Source organism: Adiantum capillus-veneris, chromosome 3 (assembly GCF_014529385.1).
Source record: "Adiantum capillus-veneris isolate H3 chromosome 3, ASM1452938v2, whole genome shotgun sequence".
Classification (NCBI taxonomy): domain Eukaryota; kingdom Viridiplantae; phylum Streptophyta; class Polypodiopsida; order Polypodiales; family Pteridaceae; genus Adiantum; species Adiantum capillus-veneris.
The window spans coordinates 151208824-151224484 of record NC_140933.1 but is presented as its reverse complement, the minus strand read 5'-3'; the positions used below and the strand labels follow the sequence as shown (position 1 = coordinate 151224484).

Below are 15661 nucleotides of genomic sequence, written 5' to 3'. Positions count from 1 at the left end.
CTTGCTTAAGAAACTTGTACTAGTGATTTCTTGATATACAATCTCTGAGTTTTGTCTGAGTCTCTCTCTCTCTCTCACTGTCTCTCTGATTTTCTAATTCTATCTCACACACAGTACTACTTAGCCTTGAATTAGTCAGAACTCAATCTCTTGGTGATTATTGATTGCATGTGTGGTTATTCAACAACACATTTGGTGATCATGCTATTTGCAGACCTCTCATTGAGGCTGTAATTCAGGTTCTAAGGGTCGTATTGTGCTTTGTGTATTATTCAAAGATGATGCATGTCCAAGAGGGGTAGGATAAGGTCGAGGGTGTACTATACCCGTGCTTAGACTCAAGCAGGAAATATAGATCCCTTTAATTATGATTATTTTAGTGATGATAATGCACCTACTTCACCACCTGAAGTTCCATTGCTGAATGAAGGACAGGAGAGTTTAGGAGAATCAGAGGAAAGGTTGGTGAGGCAATTCTTGGGGGCACTACTCTTGGCAAGAAGACCAATTAGAAGTAGACGTCAACTAAGATTTGACCCACTGTTGTTAGCTGTCGGGCAAAGAACTAGGAGGCTCCAACAACCTATTCCGATGGCTCAACCACCCCCTAATCCAAAGATCAAATCAGCAAAGTTCAAGGGCAGGTCTAAGGAGGAGGCAGATTGCCATGTGGCTCAGTTTGAACAAGGTGGTAGGCTAGTGGATATCAGGGTATCTTCCCTGATAATATCAAATCACAACAATTTGCAGCAACTTTGGAAGGTAAGGCTATGCGTTGGTTTAGCCAATATGGTGTTGCTCACTTTACAACTTATGATGAGTTGAAAGTTTCTTTCTTGCAAAGATTTAGAAAGGAGAAAACTCCTCCTGATATTCTGATAAACTCAAAAGAATTAAACAGGGCCCAATCAAAAATTCAGGATTTTGGTTGAGAGACTTCAAGGTAATGAGAGGCCCACAGATGAAATGTTGGCAGGGTACTTTCTTAAAGGATTAAGGACAGGTTTGAAGAATGTTCTGGCAAGTATTGATATTATAGGGGGTTTTGACAATTTGGTGGTGGCTGCATCTAGAGTTGAGAAAAGATTGGGCATGACTAAGTCCAAAAGCAGGAAGAGTTCTGATTCCAGTGGTGATTCTACATCAACTGAACAATCAGAGTCGGATTCTCAGTATAAAGTTTCATATACTAGTGACAATAGCAAAAGTAAAGTGAGGAAGAAAAAGGGGTCTCCAAGCAGTGGTAAGAAAAATGATAAGAAGGATGCTGAAGATGAATTGGTGCAAAAATTGAGGGTATAGGCTATTCTATTCTTGCTCCTAATGACAAGAGGTTTTCTGAAATTTGTGAAAAGGATGGGCATACCACTGCTCAATGCTGGTACAATCCAAAGCAGAGAAATAAGCCACCTCCCAATGTGGGTAGGGGTAGGGCTATGGATGATGTAAATCAGGTGGCTCCTTTCAGGGGAAGACCACCATTTTAGGGACCTCCCAGACATCCTGGCAGAAATCAGGATAATAATCAGAGACCACAGGGGGTTAGGCCTTGTGTGTATTTTGGAGATCCTAATCATTATGTTGGAATCCGACGTGACTTATGGGTCAAACACATAGAAGAAAGGGGGATACCTGTTGCACCTTATAATCAGGACAATCAACTGGCAAGACCACAACTAGTTCCTCAGAATCAGCCTCAGGCTTAGGCTAATGTTATCATTATTGACATTCTAATTTTTACAGCACCTGTAAATGGACCAGCTTCCTCTGTGATTATTGAGGAGATAACTGATGAGGATGCATGTAACAGTTATTCAGATTTGAGCTTTGAGGGAATTGAGGTTTTGGAAGTAACTAGGTCTAAGGCCAAGGGTCCTATTGAATGGGAACAACAAAAAGGGATTAGAGATAGGGTACACCAGCAGTTGGAAAAGGAACAAAGACATTAGTTTTGGATAATGGACTTTCAAAGTTAGCAGAGTCTTCATCTCTTAAAGGGAGGAAGTCCAGGTTTTAGGTGAAGCAAGGGATTGGTTTGAAGAACTGATCAACTCTCCTTTGCAATTGTCCCTAGATCAGATGCTTTGTTTGGTTCCAGATTTCAGGGAAAGAGTGTTGAATAAATTGCTGGGTAGAGGAGCTGAATCTTCCTCACAACCCTTAATGAACTAGGTGTTCACTCTATACACCCTTCTGATGTTGATTTTGTAGTACCAGTGATTAAGGTGACTTTTCAAGGAAGACTGTTTGAAGAAGTGCTGCTTGATGGAGGATCTGGAGTGAACATATTACCTCAATCTATGTATCTTGCTATGAATTTGGGGAAATTAGAACCAACACCTTTCCAGGTTAAGATGGCTGATCAAAGAAGGGTGCAACGAGTTGGAATTTTGAGACAAACTTCTGTGCTAATATCAGGTATGCAATTTCTGGTGGTACTCAGGATGAAAGAAGGGCATAGTTCTTATGAGATGTTGCTAGGCATACCTTGGTTTAGATTAGCCAAGGTGAAACTGGATTGGGGGGAGAGTCAGGTTGTTCTTACCAAAGGTAAACAAGTTCTTACTTTTCCTATGCTTGGGAGGAAGTAAATTTCAGGCAAGGATAGACCAATGTTTGCCCAATCAATTAACTTAGCAGATGAAGTTGAGGATGATGAGGAAGAAGCATTCTAGAAGAAGTTTACGCTAAAAAGTAGACCTTTCTTGGTTATTGTTGGAGCTTTATATAAGAAAGGAATTGATAAGTTCATTAGAAGATGTGTCCTTGATTTTGAACAATCAGCAGTTTTACAGGAAGCACATTTTGGGGCTACTGGAGGACATTTTTCTGGAGATATTAATGGAAAGAAAGTTTTACAAGTAGGATTATGGTGGCCCACTATGTTGAAGGATGCTCACAATTATGCTAAGAGTTGTGTGATATGTCAGAAGATGAGTCAGCCTGATTCTACAGAAAGAATGAATGATCATCCAATCTTGCCTCTAGAACCTTTTCAAAAATGGGGCCTAGATTTTGTGGGATCAGTGAAGCCAACTACTAGCAGAGGATGCAAGTATATATTGGTGGCTACTGATTATTGTACTAAATGGGTGGAGGCTGTAGCATTGAAAGACAATACAATTGCTAGTATGGCATGGTTTCTTTATCATAATATCATGACCAGGTTTGGTTATCCTATGGAGTTGGTAAGTGACAGAGGATCTCATTTTCTAAATGTTGTTATTGCTGAACTTGCTAAAACTCATATGATCATGCACAAAAAATCCACAGCTTATCATCCTCAGGCCAATGGTCAAGACGAGAGTACTAACAAGATATTAATTAGGGTTTTGAAGAAGATTGTGCAGGACAATAAGAAGGATTGGGATGAAAAGTTAGATTCAGCTTTGTGGTCCTTTAGGACAACTTTCAAAGTGACTATAGGTATGAATTCATTCAGGTTAATTTATGTGCTTGAAGCAGTTGTCCCTATGGAGTTTGTGGTACCTAGTCTCAGGGTGAGTGATGAGAAAATGACTCCCAAAATGTCTATTCAACATAGAAGCAGGTATTTGTTGGAGTTGGAAGAAGATAGGCATGTCAGTTTTTACATAATTAAAGAAATTCAGAGGAGGAGAAAAGCTTGGGTGAATTAGAATATCAAGTTCAAAGTTTTTCAGGCGGGAGATTGGGTTATGCTTTATAACTCTAGATTGGGACCACATCCTGGAAAATTAACTTTAAGATACAAGGGACCATATTAGATTGTTGAGGATAGGGGTCAGGGTACTTTTATTGTTGCTGATGTGTATGGGACAAGAGTGGATTCTCCAGTTAATGGTTTCAGATTGAAAAAGTTTGTTGGTAAACCACCTCATTTAGATTGGCCTACAACAGCAGTTGTTCAAGTAGATGAGTTGACGGACGAAGCAATGTGTAGAGGTACTGATAATCAGAGGGAGGATATTCAAGTCTTGGGAAATCAGGTGCAGTTTGGTGGAGATGTCGAAATTTGGAATTTGTCTGATTTTCGGATCGGATTATTGGAGGTCGGATATTTTTTTACTATAGCGTTTTAAAAATTTCTCGAGAAGAGTGATGATTGTCCACTAAGGTCTATTTTTAATGAGTGCCTTGAAAAGTGTAAGGTGCACTTAAATGACGTTTCCAGCACGAGAGTTGAGAGTCTCTCACGTTTTCAAATCCTATTTCCTTCCTCGTCGCGTTTCCTCATCACACACTGTGTACAGGATGATTCACTTCACTTGTGCCATTCTATTCTCTAGCCCTCTACTCTCTTTCATCATTCTCTTGCTTGCATGATGGTCAAAACAAAAGGGGGACCTGCTGTTCGAACAACGCTTGATGAGGAAGAGCCAAGCAGCAAGCACTCAAGGAGAAAGACAGTGTCCATGAGAATAGATGCGAGCAGTCCTGAGCTTGAAGACCAACCTTCTGGAGAAGAAGAGCCCAACAACCCACCGACAGTGACACCTATCAAGTTGTATCAGACCTTGATGGAGCCCTATGTGGATTTCAGAGTGGAGCTTGACTGTTCTGCAGAGGTACATTCACTTTGGTTAAAGAAGATAGGTTTATTTGATTTTGTTGTTTTGCCATGGCAAGAGTGGAAAGGAAACATGTATGCTAAATCTCAAGTGGAGATTCTCAGAAAGACAAAGGGTATGCTGTCTACCAATGTAGCTTTGAGTCCTCAATTGATTGCTGAGGTATTTAAACTTCCAATCAATGGAACTTCTCAGATTCCTAGGTGCTCTGATTTCTTGTTGAAGAAGGACTTTAGAGTCAGAGAGGTGGCATAAATTATTACATGTTGAAGAATGTCAAAAATGTTAGGAGAGAGCAGCTGAAGTGGTATCTAGAGAAAATCTGTTTCCTAGTTAAATTTGATTATATGTCCAAGGAGAATTTTTCTCCTCTCTGTTTTGCTGAGCAAGGAGGATGTGTTAATTGGAATTATCTAGTTTATAAGAGGATCAATGGGGAGATTAATATGTCTAACAGGAGGAAAGCTTCTACAAACAGTAGGTTGTGTGCCTACTTGGCAGCCTTGTTTTCTTATGTTCAAAAGTTGGACAATAGTGATGTTTCTTTGACTACTGTAGGCAGGGCAGACGGGTCTACACAGCTACTACAGTTTGAGAGTGTATCACACCCTAATGTTGGTGGGGTGCAAGTACCTGCAGAGCTACTCAATGATCAGGTGAAGGCAGAGACTTATGTGTTCATGATTAAAGCAGGTTATAATCATAGTGAAGCTCTCAAAAGTCTGTATACTCCTGAATATGTACACTCTTTGAAGGACATGGATATTTCATTAAAGAAGCTTGATACAAGGACATCAAATCAGGTCAAGCTTGGCAAGGTTTTCACTTTGTCCAAGAAGAGAAAAGCAGAGGTGGAACCTATAGTCAAACAACTGAACTTTGATGATTTGTCTTCTCCAAAGACTTTCAAGCCAACAGATGCTGGAATGGCAGAGAAGATGCTTTTAGGTGTCAAAGAGTTTATTCATCAACAGTAGTAGGATATGGAAATACAGTTACAATCTGTGGCTCATTCTAGTGTTTCAAAAATACTGTTGCATGATCAAACTGTCCATGCTAATGCCTTGCAGGAAGAGTTGGAGAATGTCAAAGTTACACATCAGAAGGAGATTCAGGATTTGATGGTGGCACATCAAAATGAGTTAGCCAAGGAAAAGCGTTCTTTGCAGATGTTTAAGGACTGGATAGTGGATTTGGAAACAAAAGTTCAATCAGAATTGCAACAATTGGCCACTGTTAATAAAGAGTTGCAGGTGGAGAATCAGATCTTGAATTAGAGAATTAAACCTTTGGAGCAATTGGAGAAATAGGTGTTGGGAGAAGAGGAAGTAGATGTGTTCTTATGTCTAAAGGGGAAATGTCAATCCTTAGGCAACATTTGGAAATAGGTATGTAGGAAGTATGGGCAACCTTCAGACAAAAGATGAGTTCCCTTATCAAGTATCCTTATGAGAAGGTCATATCAGGGTTTGTCAGTAACCATGAAGCTGATTTACTAAAGGAGATGGAACAATTAAAAAAAGACAGAGATTTGTATAAAAAACAGGTTTAGGATTATAAAGGAAAGAATATTGCACAATCTGCATTTGCTGAGCAGAAGATATCAGTTGATCCAATTTCAATGGATATGGGTACTTGTGAAGGTTTGTCTGCAATTCAGAGATCAGATGAGCAGGAGATTACTATTTTTTCCAGATGATGAAGTAGTTGTTGGTGTTACTGTTGGAGCAGTGACTGTTTCTGAACCTATTGCGCTTGTTCCAGAATAATTGTCAGATTCTGAAGTACTTCCCAATGAACCCATTGTCTGAAATGTTGTAATCATGGCACTTTCTTTTTGACTTGGTCTTTATTGATTAAGGGATATGTGGATCCGGGTCAGATTTTGTCAAATCCACCACCGGGACGTGCCATGTGTTGAAGGGTAAATACAAAGTCGGATATGTAGCAGATCGGATGTTGGATGTAGAACTGTTCGATTATTATTAGCTAGTCAAATATTGTAAGCCTGAAGACCTTAATCGGATATGGTTAGTGTATGCCAAGAATCAGGCAGTTCTAACTGAATTCATGGTGCAGCTTTATACTTGGGAATGGGGAACTTTGGAAAGTTGGAATTGTATTGAGTCTTGCTTAAGAACTTGTACTAGTGATTTCTTGATATACAATCTCTGAATTTTGTTTGAATCTCTCTCTCTCTCTCTCTCTCTCTCTCTCTCTCATTTTCTAATTCTATCTCACACATAGTACTACTTAGCCCTGACTTAGTCAGAACTCAATCTCTTGGTGATTATTCATTGCATGTGTGGTTATTCAACAACAATTACCCATGCCAAAAGACACGACTGTGAACTCATAATGCCCAAACCTTGTATTGAAAGCTATTTTTGGGGTAACTTCATTTTTCATCCCAACTTGGTAGTAGCCTAATCTGAGATCGATCTTGGAGAAATATTTGGCATCCTCTTCTTCTAGTTGAGTAGACACATCATCACCCGTGCCTAAAAATGAACGTGGTTGCATAGATTTGAGCAGGGCCTTCAGATCCTTGTCACATCCAAAATCCTCTACGAATGATGTAGCAATGGCATCTAATTTGGTACAAACACAACTTAAGGTGCTAATGGCGCTTGTGTATCAAGAAGTGCCAACTTTGAAGTGTTAGCTATAGGCGAGTCCCGAGCAGCTCTATCTCTTGAACGTTTACGTGGCATATTTTATGGTTGTGGCAGTAAAACCACTTCCTCTCAGTGATAGGTTCATAAATATCACAAATACACAAGGGTCTCTTTAAAAGTTAGACATTTCAAAACATGGATTCTCTTTATCAGGTCCAAAACTACATTTGGGGGAATAATAAACGATCAAGAAAAACACTTCTTTAGCAATTTGTAAATGCTAAGTTCTTCAATTTTACGAGTTTTTTTTTCATTTCTTTTTTGGAAATATATCTTGATATTTATTTTTCTTTTTCTTTTTCTTTTTGAATTTTAAGCATGGTGATTCCTTCTTAGGTTTATTTAAGTTGATGAAACACTTGAATAATTGATTAACCTTAACTACTCTTAGAGGAGCTTTGTCCGTTCTGCCTTGTACTTGATTAACCTTAACTACTCTTAGAGGAGCTTTGTCTGTTCTGCCTTGTACTTGTATCTTGTTTCCTTTAATTGTATGCAAATGTTACATTCCCTTGATTGCAATAGCTTGATCTTTGCTCAATCACTCCATCCTTAAAATTCCTTATATACTCTTAGAGGAGCTTTGTCTGTTCTGCCTTGTACTTGTATCTTGTTTCCTTTAATTGTATGCAAATGTTACATTCCCTTGATTGCAATAGCTTGATCTTTGCTCAATCACTCTTGATCTTTGCTCAATCACTCCATCCTTAAAATTCCTTATATATAATTTTCTATCGTACACAAAATTGAATGAGAACTAGAATGTCATTTTAAATTGAAAGGAAGGTCTATGTCCTCTTTGTCTGTGAAAATAGTGGACCTACTAGCCCAATGATGTTCTCAACTCCTTACCCATGGGCCGAGCCCAAAGTTGCAGCCTCTTAATGTAAAAATTAGATGTGAACTTATCTTGAACAATCTTCTTTCCTTTTGTGTTTTTTTGTCCCATTAAAAATCTTAATTTTCAAAATGGTCTTATTAACATTTGATTTTTTTTCAAAAATTTGTTACTAAAGCTCAGTGGTCTAAGTAATTTCAAGGGAGCTTCTCTTTCTCTACCTTGCACTAAAACTTATTCACTATTTGTGTTTTGAAAAGAAATAGTCCCTTTTGTAGGAAAGATGAGGGGGACAAAATGTCCTAGCATCGTTTTGATTTCATTTCTAGAGAAGTTACTTCCATTTCCTCTTGCACAATTCCAAGAACTCCTTCTTTTTGAGAGTTCCTTTCCGTTTTATATTTTCCTTTTATCTTGCACAATGTTTTGGAGAACTCCATTTTGAGAGTTCCATGAAGTTTTTAGTTTTATTTTTGTTCATACCTCACTCTCTTCCTACAAAAGCTCTACTAAAATCTTTATATGGCCAAGGATAGAAAATACACTCTAATACCACTTGTGAGGGGCATGCCATGGACCACCGGTTGCACCATCTCCAAATGGATACACCATGATTCTTGACATCCCTCTCACTTGAGACCGACGCCAAGACATGACTCCTCGTGCTCTTTGATGGAAACTCAAGGGGATAAAAACATTCACTTTTTCTCGTATAGAACCCTTAACCCCAAAATATATTTTCTTATCAATTCAAAACTTTCCAATCAAAGCCATCATACTAAATTTGAACTCTACCTTCCAAGGTCAACTAGTGAGAGTTCTCTAATTCACCCTTGTTTCAAGGTCACTGACGTTTTTTTTCCAGTTATGTCTGAGCCCAATCATCAGTGCATTCCCCTAAGATGAGTATATGTACTAACTACACAATCTTTCATTCCCAAGTTTGATCCCCAATCCATATATCAAAATCCCTTTCCCCCGTTCTTGACTTAACTTAATGGACAATCTAAAAAGCTAGAAAGGACCATCCCTTGTTGCATCCCACAGGTAAACACGTGCGTCGGCCTTTTTCGAACATGTAAGACAAGTTTCAAACTAAAACTTCTATGTTATGATTGGGCTATCCATGTGAAATCTTCTCGGTATAGTTTTTAGTCCTAGTTAAAATTTAGAGCGAGTTACTTGAGTCATAATCACTTAGTTCCTATTTCCTTTTAATGTCTACTCAAACAAGACCTTAAGAAATACAACAAGTCTCTTGGGAGTTTAAGGTTTTGTCTCAACATAACTTAGTTCCTATTTCCTTTTAATGTCTACTCAAACAAGACCTTAAGAAATACAACAAGTCTCTTGGGAGTTTAAGGTTTTGTCTCAACAGAAGTTAATCTTGGGCAATCCCCCATTGTTTTCTTTGCATCGTTTGCCATCCATGGGGCATCTCCATGGAAGAGATGGGAGTTTTATGTTCAAGCAACATGGTCATAAATTCTGTGAAGCTATCCCCTTACTCCCCCCACCCCCCATATCGCAATTGCAAAACAAATTTGAAAGAATACTACGTAAAAATGTTACGGCATTAGCCGCACATGCGGTCCTCTGGACACTGCGGATCGGGAGTCAAGAGTCATGCGGTATGCGGTGGTCGGAGCGGCAGTTCTTCATAGGATATCATGGGACAGGAGTGTGTGCACCGTTTCCGATCTGCGCTGGAGCAGCGGTTGTATATGGAGGGGCATACCTGGCTTTTGATGTAACTTAACCAATCTCTATGATATTCATGGCATCATCTATTGTACTCTGTGTCCGGATTACAAATGAATGAAGCAAGGGTTGTTCTGTGTCTGTGTACTTTGTACTTCCTTCTCTTGTCATTCTGTGCGTTGATGTTCATATAATGTAGTTGCGGGTAATCATTCCCGTAATGCCTATTGCTCCTGTGTGGGCAATAGCCATTACATCTGGCGACCACGATGCATGATGAACGGCCTGCGATGAATATGCATGCGCACTAGGTCGCAGGGTCCACTTGACCCTGTGGTTCCAATTGTAGGAAGACGTCGGAGGAGAGGCGGTTCAGATGAATTTGTTTTTTCTTCACTGCAGATTGAGGAATCTGTATCTCCATCACCAAGCCCGGTGCGTGGTAGGAGGTTGCGGCGAGCGACACGTATTCCGTGCAGTCAGTCATGTCCTCCTGTTGTATGTTCACCCTCACCCACACAGGTTTCTCCACCACCGTCTTCGGTAAGCAGTCCGGGAGAATCTCCGCCACTGTCCCCACCTCCTAGTGCTCGTCAGCTTTTTTCGGGGGGAGGAGGAACAGTTGGGCAAGGAGTGATGGCTCATCCTCAGATTAAGTATAGTTGGTTTCGAGGTCTTTCGAGTGAAGACCCGGATGCACATTTACGCCAATTCAATAAAGCTTATGGATTGAATCATCCTGGGGTGGTGATTTCTCTCCATCAACAGTCAGTATTTGAATCTACACTCTCAGGGAAAGCTGCGAAATGGTTGTCCGAATATCCTGATGATCATTTCCAGACCTATGCTGACGGATCCATAGCGTTTCTACGAAGGTTTCGAACGGAAAAGACAGTCCCTCAACATTTGGAGAAGCTTCGAACACTCTGGCAGAAGTCATTGCTAGTGGAGGATTACGCTGCAAAATTTCGGATGCTTTTGCAGAGGGTACCTCAGGCACAAAGACCGGCAGCGGAAGTACTGAATGACTATTTTTTGCGGGGGCTCAACAAGGATCTCAAAACGGCTATGGCGACAGTGGATAAGGTAACTACTCCACTGGATACTGTAATTGCTAGGGCTGTAGTAGCAGGGGAGGCTTTAGAGGATACGAAACATCCAAAGAAGTCAAAGAAGAAAGATAGAAAGAAATCTCATCGGAAGTCACAGGACAGTGGCAGTGATAGTTCGGAGTCAGAATCCGCAGGATCTGATTCCTCGGACTCAGGCAATAGCGATTCGGGAAAAGAATCGGAAGAGACACCACATAAAAAATCCCAGCGTCACGGGAAAGGTGTATCCTTCGGATCGACGGAATCGACTGGAGTGGCTAAAAGTCTGAAGGAAATCTGGTGTACCCAATGTCGGAATCCGGGCCATGCTGCTCAGGAATGTGCAATGAATCAGAATTGGTGTGCAATTTGCACGACCAATACTCATAATACAGTGGAATGTTATTTCAATGGCCGGGGTCGTCAGAGACGAGGGGACTCTTCTACCTGGCAACAACCACAGATAGGGCAGGGACAAGAGCCTGCTGTGGCGATGGCTCATGCTCATACACAAGAGCCGCCTCTGCAAGGTCAAGCAGGAGGACGGGGTCAAGGGGGAGGACGAGGCCGCGGAAGAGGTGGCCGAGATCCTAATCGCCCCAAGATATGCCTTTTGTGTTTGGGGGATGGTCATTGGCGATCTGAGTGTACTGAAGCTATGGAATACGATCGGAAAAAGTAGGAACGCGCTGCAGGGAAACAGCCTAGTGTGGCTATGGTTCAGATTGAAGGATTGGAGGAGTCTAAGCGCCGAATGCAGGAAAGAGTTAGCAGTACGACTCCCTTGAGGATGAGCTCAGTGGTTGCGGACGTCCCCGCTCAACCGAAAACGTCGGGTATTACGAATGCGGCTGCCTCGACGGGAGGTATTCTCCCCGCAGCACTACCTTGGGAGGCTACGGCAGTAGTGACCCCTGCTGACCAATTACAGGCATGCGGCACATTTTTGAGCAAACTTGTAGAGTCTATTCATGCGGCCTGGCCAGCCCCAGCCACATAGGGACGAGTCAATGAGCTGGAAGCGCAGGTAGCTACTTCGCAGACTCGGATTGACGAGTTAAACACTCAGAATGAACAACTGACTGCCACTACTCGCCAGCAAGGGGCAGAAAAACAAAGATTAAGAGGGGCTAATGCTGAGTTTGTAAGGTCTATTCAACAAGAACTTCTTCAGTTGAGAACACAGCATAGCCTAGCTTCTTACTTAACCTCGCACCCTGGCGATGTAATGATCAACATGACTGATTTGGATGCATTGGCAGTGGAGATGCAAGAGGATCTCCGAACTTTTTTAGATAATCAATTACAAAACTGGAGCACACGCTTGGCTGCGGAGGTGGGAGCACAGCCACCCGCTCAGCAGGTTGTGGTGCACCAACCCGAGTCATCCAACACTGACAGAGGTAAGAGTGTTGTTCCAGAGGGTTTTGATGTTGCTGATTGGGCACAAGCTACAGAGGATTTTGCTGAAGCCTAGGCTCATGTCTCTCGTTTGCAGAAAATGATTCGTCAATTTCGTAAGGAGAGGCACAGGGTCTGTTTTTGGGTGGAGACCTTAGCTCATTCCTTTTCTCTCAGTCTCCCACCTTGCCCTCCATTTTGGGCTGCTCTTAATCGCTACCTTACTTGTTATTATCCCTTGCATACACCTCTTGCTCCTCTGCCACAGCCACCTCAATCTATCTCCTTGCCAACGTAGTTTATTCCTCGGGCTGCCTGGCCGGAAAAAATTGAGATAGATCCACGTCTTTTGGATGAGGTCTATCGAGCCCATACTACAGATTTTCGGGGCTTTGGCTATATTGATGTTTCCTCTTCACCAGAGCAGGGAACCTTCCAACCGGAGGGGCTGATTGTGGGTTCACGCAATCCACCGTGCATGCCAGGTGTTACGGCATTAGCCGCACATGCGGTCCTGCGGTCCTCTGGACACTGCGGATCGGAAGTCAGGAGTCATGCGGTATGCGGTGGCCGGAGCGGCAGTTCTTCATAGGATATCATGGGACAGGAGTGTGTGCACCATTCTCGATCTGCGTTGGAGCAGTAGTTGTATATGGAGGGGCATACCTATCTTTTGATGTAACTTAACCAATCTCTATGATATTCATGGCATCATCTATTGTACTCTGTGTCTGGATTACAGATGAATGAAGCAAGGGTTGTTCTGTGTTTGTGTACTTTGTACTTCCTTCTCTTGTCATTCTGTGCGTTGATGTTCATATAATGTAGTTGCGGGTAATCATTCCCGTAGTGCCTATTGCTCCTGTGTGGGCAATAGCCATTACAAAAAATAATAATGCATATGCCCTTTATGGTGATCTTTTCTTTCGAGTGGGTCATAGATTGTAAACATAGAACTTTAGAGTGCACCAACTTACAATTTTAAAATTCTTTTGAGTGATTATGCAAGAGTCAAAACTTGATTGTGTAAGAGTAGAACCATTCAATGAATGATAGTATAAAAGTAAAATGCAAAGTTCCTAAGAGTGGATATGCTAGTGTATTGAAAATGCTCATGCAGAATGAATGGTTAACAAGTACTTCTTTGAGATGGTATTTATGCATACCTTGCTATCGTGGAGAGGATGAATTCCGTAGTTAGGAGTGGTTTAACACTAGGTTGGTAATGGGACACTTTTATGTCCTGGGACATTTTTATGTCCTGTTAAGTGACCATTTTCCTTGAATTATGTCAAGAGTTTCAAAATGCATTTTGAGGTGCTATCTATCTAGAAAGTTGTCTCATGAGCTGAAAAAAACTCGACATTTTTTTGGAATATCAATTCCATCTTTAACCTTGTCCTTGCACAACATTTCACAACCTAAACTGTGTGAAAAAATGGGTCCTTGTTTTGGCTTTTTTCAACTTTTTGCAACTATACCACTCTAGAATTCATGTTTGTGAGGTCTATAATGCTAGAGAACTATCTTTAGTAGTCCTCAACATGTCCTGATGCTTCTAGGGAGAAATAAATGTTAAAGTTGTAAGTTATGACCAAATTACAGAAATTGTCAAATCCTATTTTTTAGCCAATTTTAGCTCTTCTATGATTTTTTTGGTGGCTTTCATGATATCCAAATGCAGTTTTGATTTTCTATGTCGCATATTGTAACATAAAGCTAATATTCCTTGAGTTTTGGGGCACCTAATACCCTATTTTGCATAGTAGACAACGATGGTTGATTTTTTCAATCATAGAAGAAAACGAAACATTCTAGTATATCAAGTATAGCTTTTTCAATATTGTTAGTTTCTTGTGACAACTACATGCATTTTGTAGGTAGTAACCATACCTAGTCATAAGGATCAAATTTGGCTAGATACTGAATAGTTTCTATGGGATTCTACAACTCATAATGTTGAACCAAGTTTTTTCATGTTTGTTGTATTTAGCACTTCATCTTTGTCCCCAAGATTCCCCTTGGTAAGAGATGTAATATTCTTTTTACATGCTTCATGGCTCCTTATGAACCTAAAGAACAATAGGGAACTAAGAGAACATGCATATATTATTTGTATTGAGCATCGCTATAGAAACTTTGATGATAGGTTTGCAGAATGGTAAAAATTCAACTTTTTTGTACCTATTTCTTTTGTCAAAACAAAAAATAGTGAGTGAGAAGCAATCATATGTTCAGATCACCAACCCATTGAATTTAACTAGGGAATTTATCTCAAGTCCTACAAAAATCCCTAATCTTATTTTTATGCAAATAAACGTAAGAAATGATTGTTTTGATGAAAATGTACTGGTCCATCAACTTTGGAGGCTTGGTGTGACCAAAAGATGAGAAATTTTACAAGTGGCTTATTTTTTACATGTGTAGTAGGCCTTGAACTATAACCTCATGAAAGGATTTTACAAAATGAGTTGATCTACTATGGTTTTGGAGGTTTTTTTCAAAACCCTGAAAGGACACTTTTATGTCCTGTTAGGTTACCAACCTAGTGTTAAGGATTTGGGGTTTTGAATTGACAAGAGGGGAGAGAGAACCCTCTTTCAAATAAAACTCCTTTAGCTATGATAAAATTTCCCTTCAAAAACTCAACTCCTTGAGGGAATTAGATATTCACTTAAGTAGGTCACTAAAACTTTCATACACATAATTCATGCAAATTCAAGAAAAGTTATGAGCATTTCATGAGAGCATTTCTTTTGGAGACATGATTAATTCCTCTTTTGAAAAATAAGGTTAGTTCCAAAAACAATTCCATTACTTAGTTGCCTTTAATTTAAGGCATTTACCTTTATAAGAGTAATTTATGTAAGAGAATAAAAGTAAGTTTAAAAAAATCAATTAAAAGGTTTTTATGGGAGATCAAGGGATAATTAAAGATATTAGTCATCATTCATTGTGCATACTATTGAGGTAAATATGATCTCAAGTCACCTATGGTTAAACAGAGGGCTTTCTACTCTCTCTATGACTTATTAGTCTGATAATTTAAACAACTTGAAGTAACACTGTGGTTAGTTGTTAGCAACGTGGTTAGTTATAATTAGTAATGAACCATAGTTAGAAAGAAAAAACATAATTAAGAATTTGTTCTTCTTCCCAAGCAAACAAGGAAAATGCTTGCTTGTAAGAGCTTAAGCATGAATTTAAGTAAGCATGAAAGGTAAATCACTTTCAAACAAATACAATAGCATAAAGAGAACAAGAAAATGTTACCTTAGTGTGTTTATGGTGTAGTCCTCCTTGCTTTGGACGTAGTCGGCTCTCTCTCTCTCTCTCTCTCTCTCTCTCTCTCTCTCTCTCTCTCTCTCTCTCTCTCTCTTCACCTTCACTTAAAGACCACCA

The 15661-nt window shown here is 40.2% G+C and overlaps 1 pseudogene; it reads left to right on the top strand.

Annotated features, from left to right (window-relative positions):
* Positions 1–3911: 3911 nt before the first annotated feature.
* Positions 3912–4805, top strand: LOC147461947 (uncharacterized; annotated as a pseudogene).
* Positions 4806–15661: the final 10856 nt, after the last annotated feature.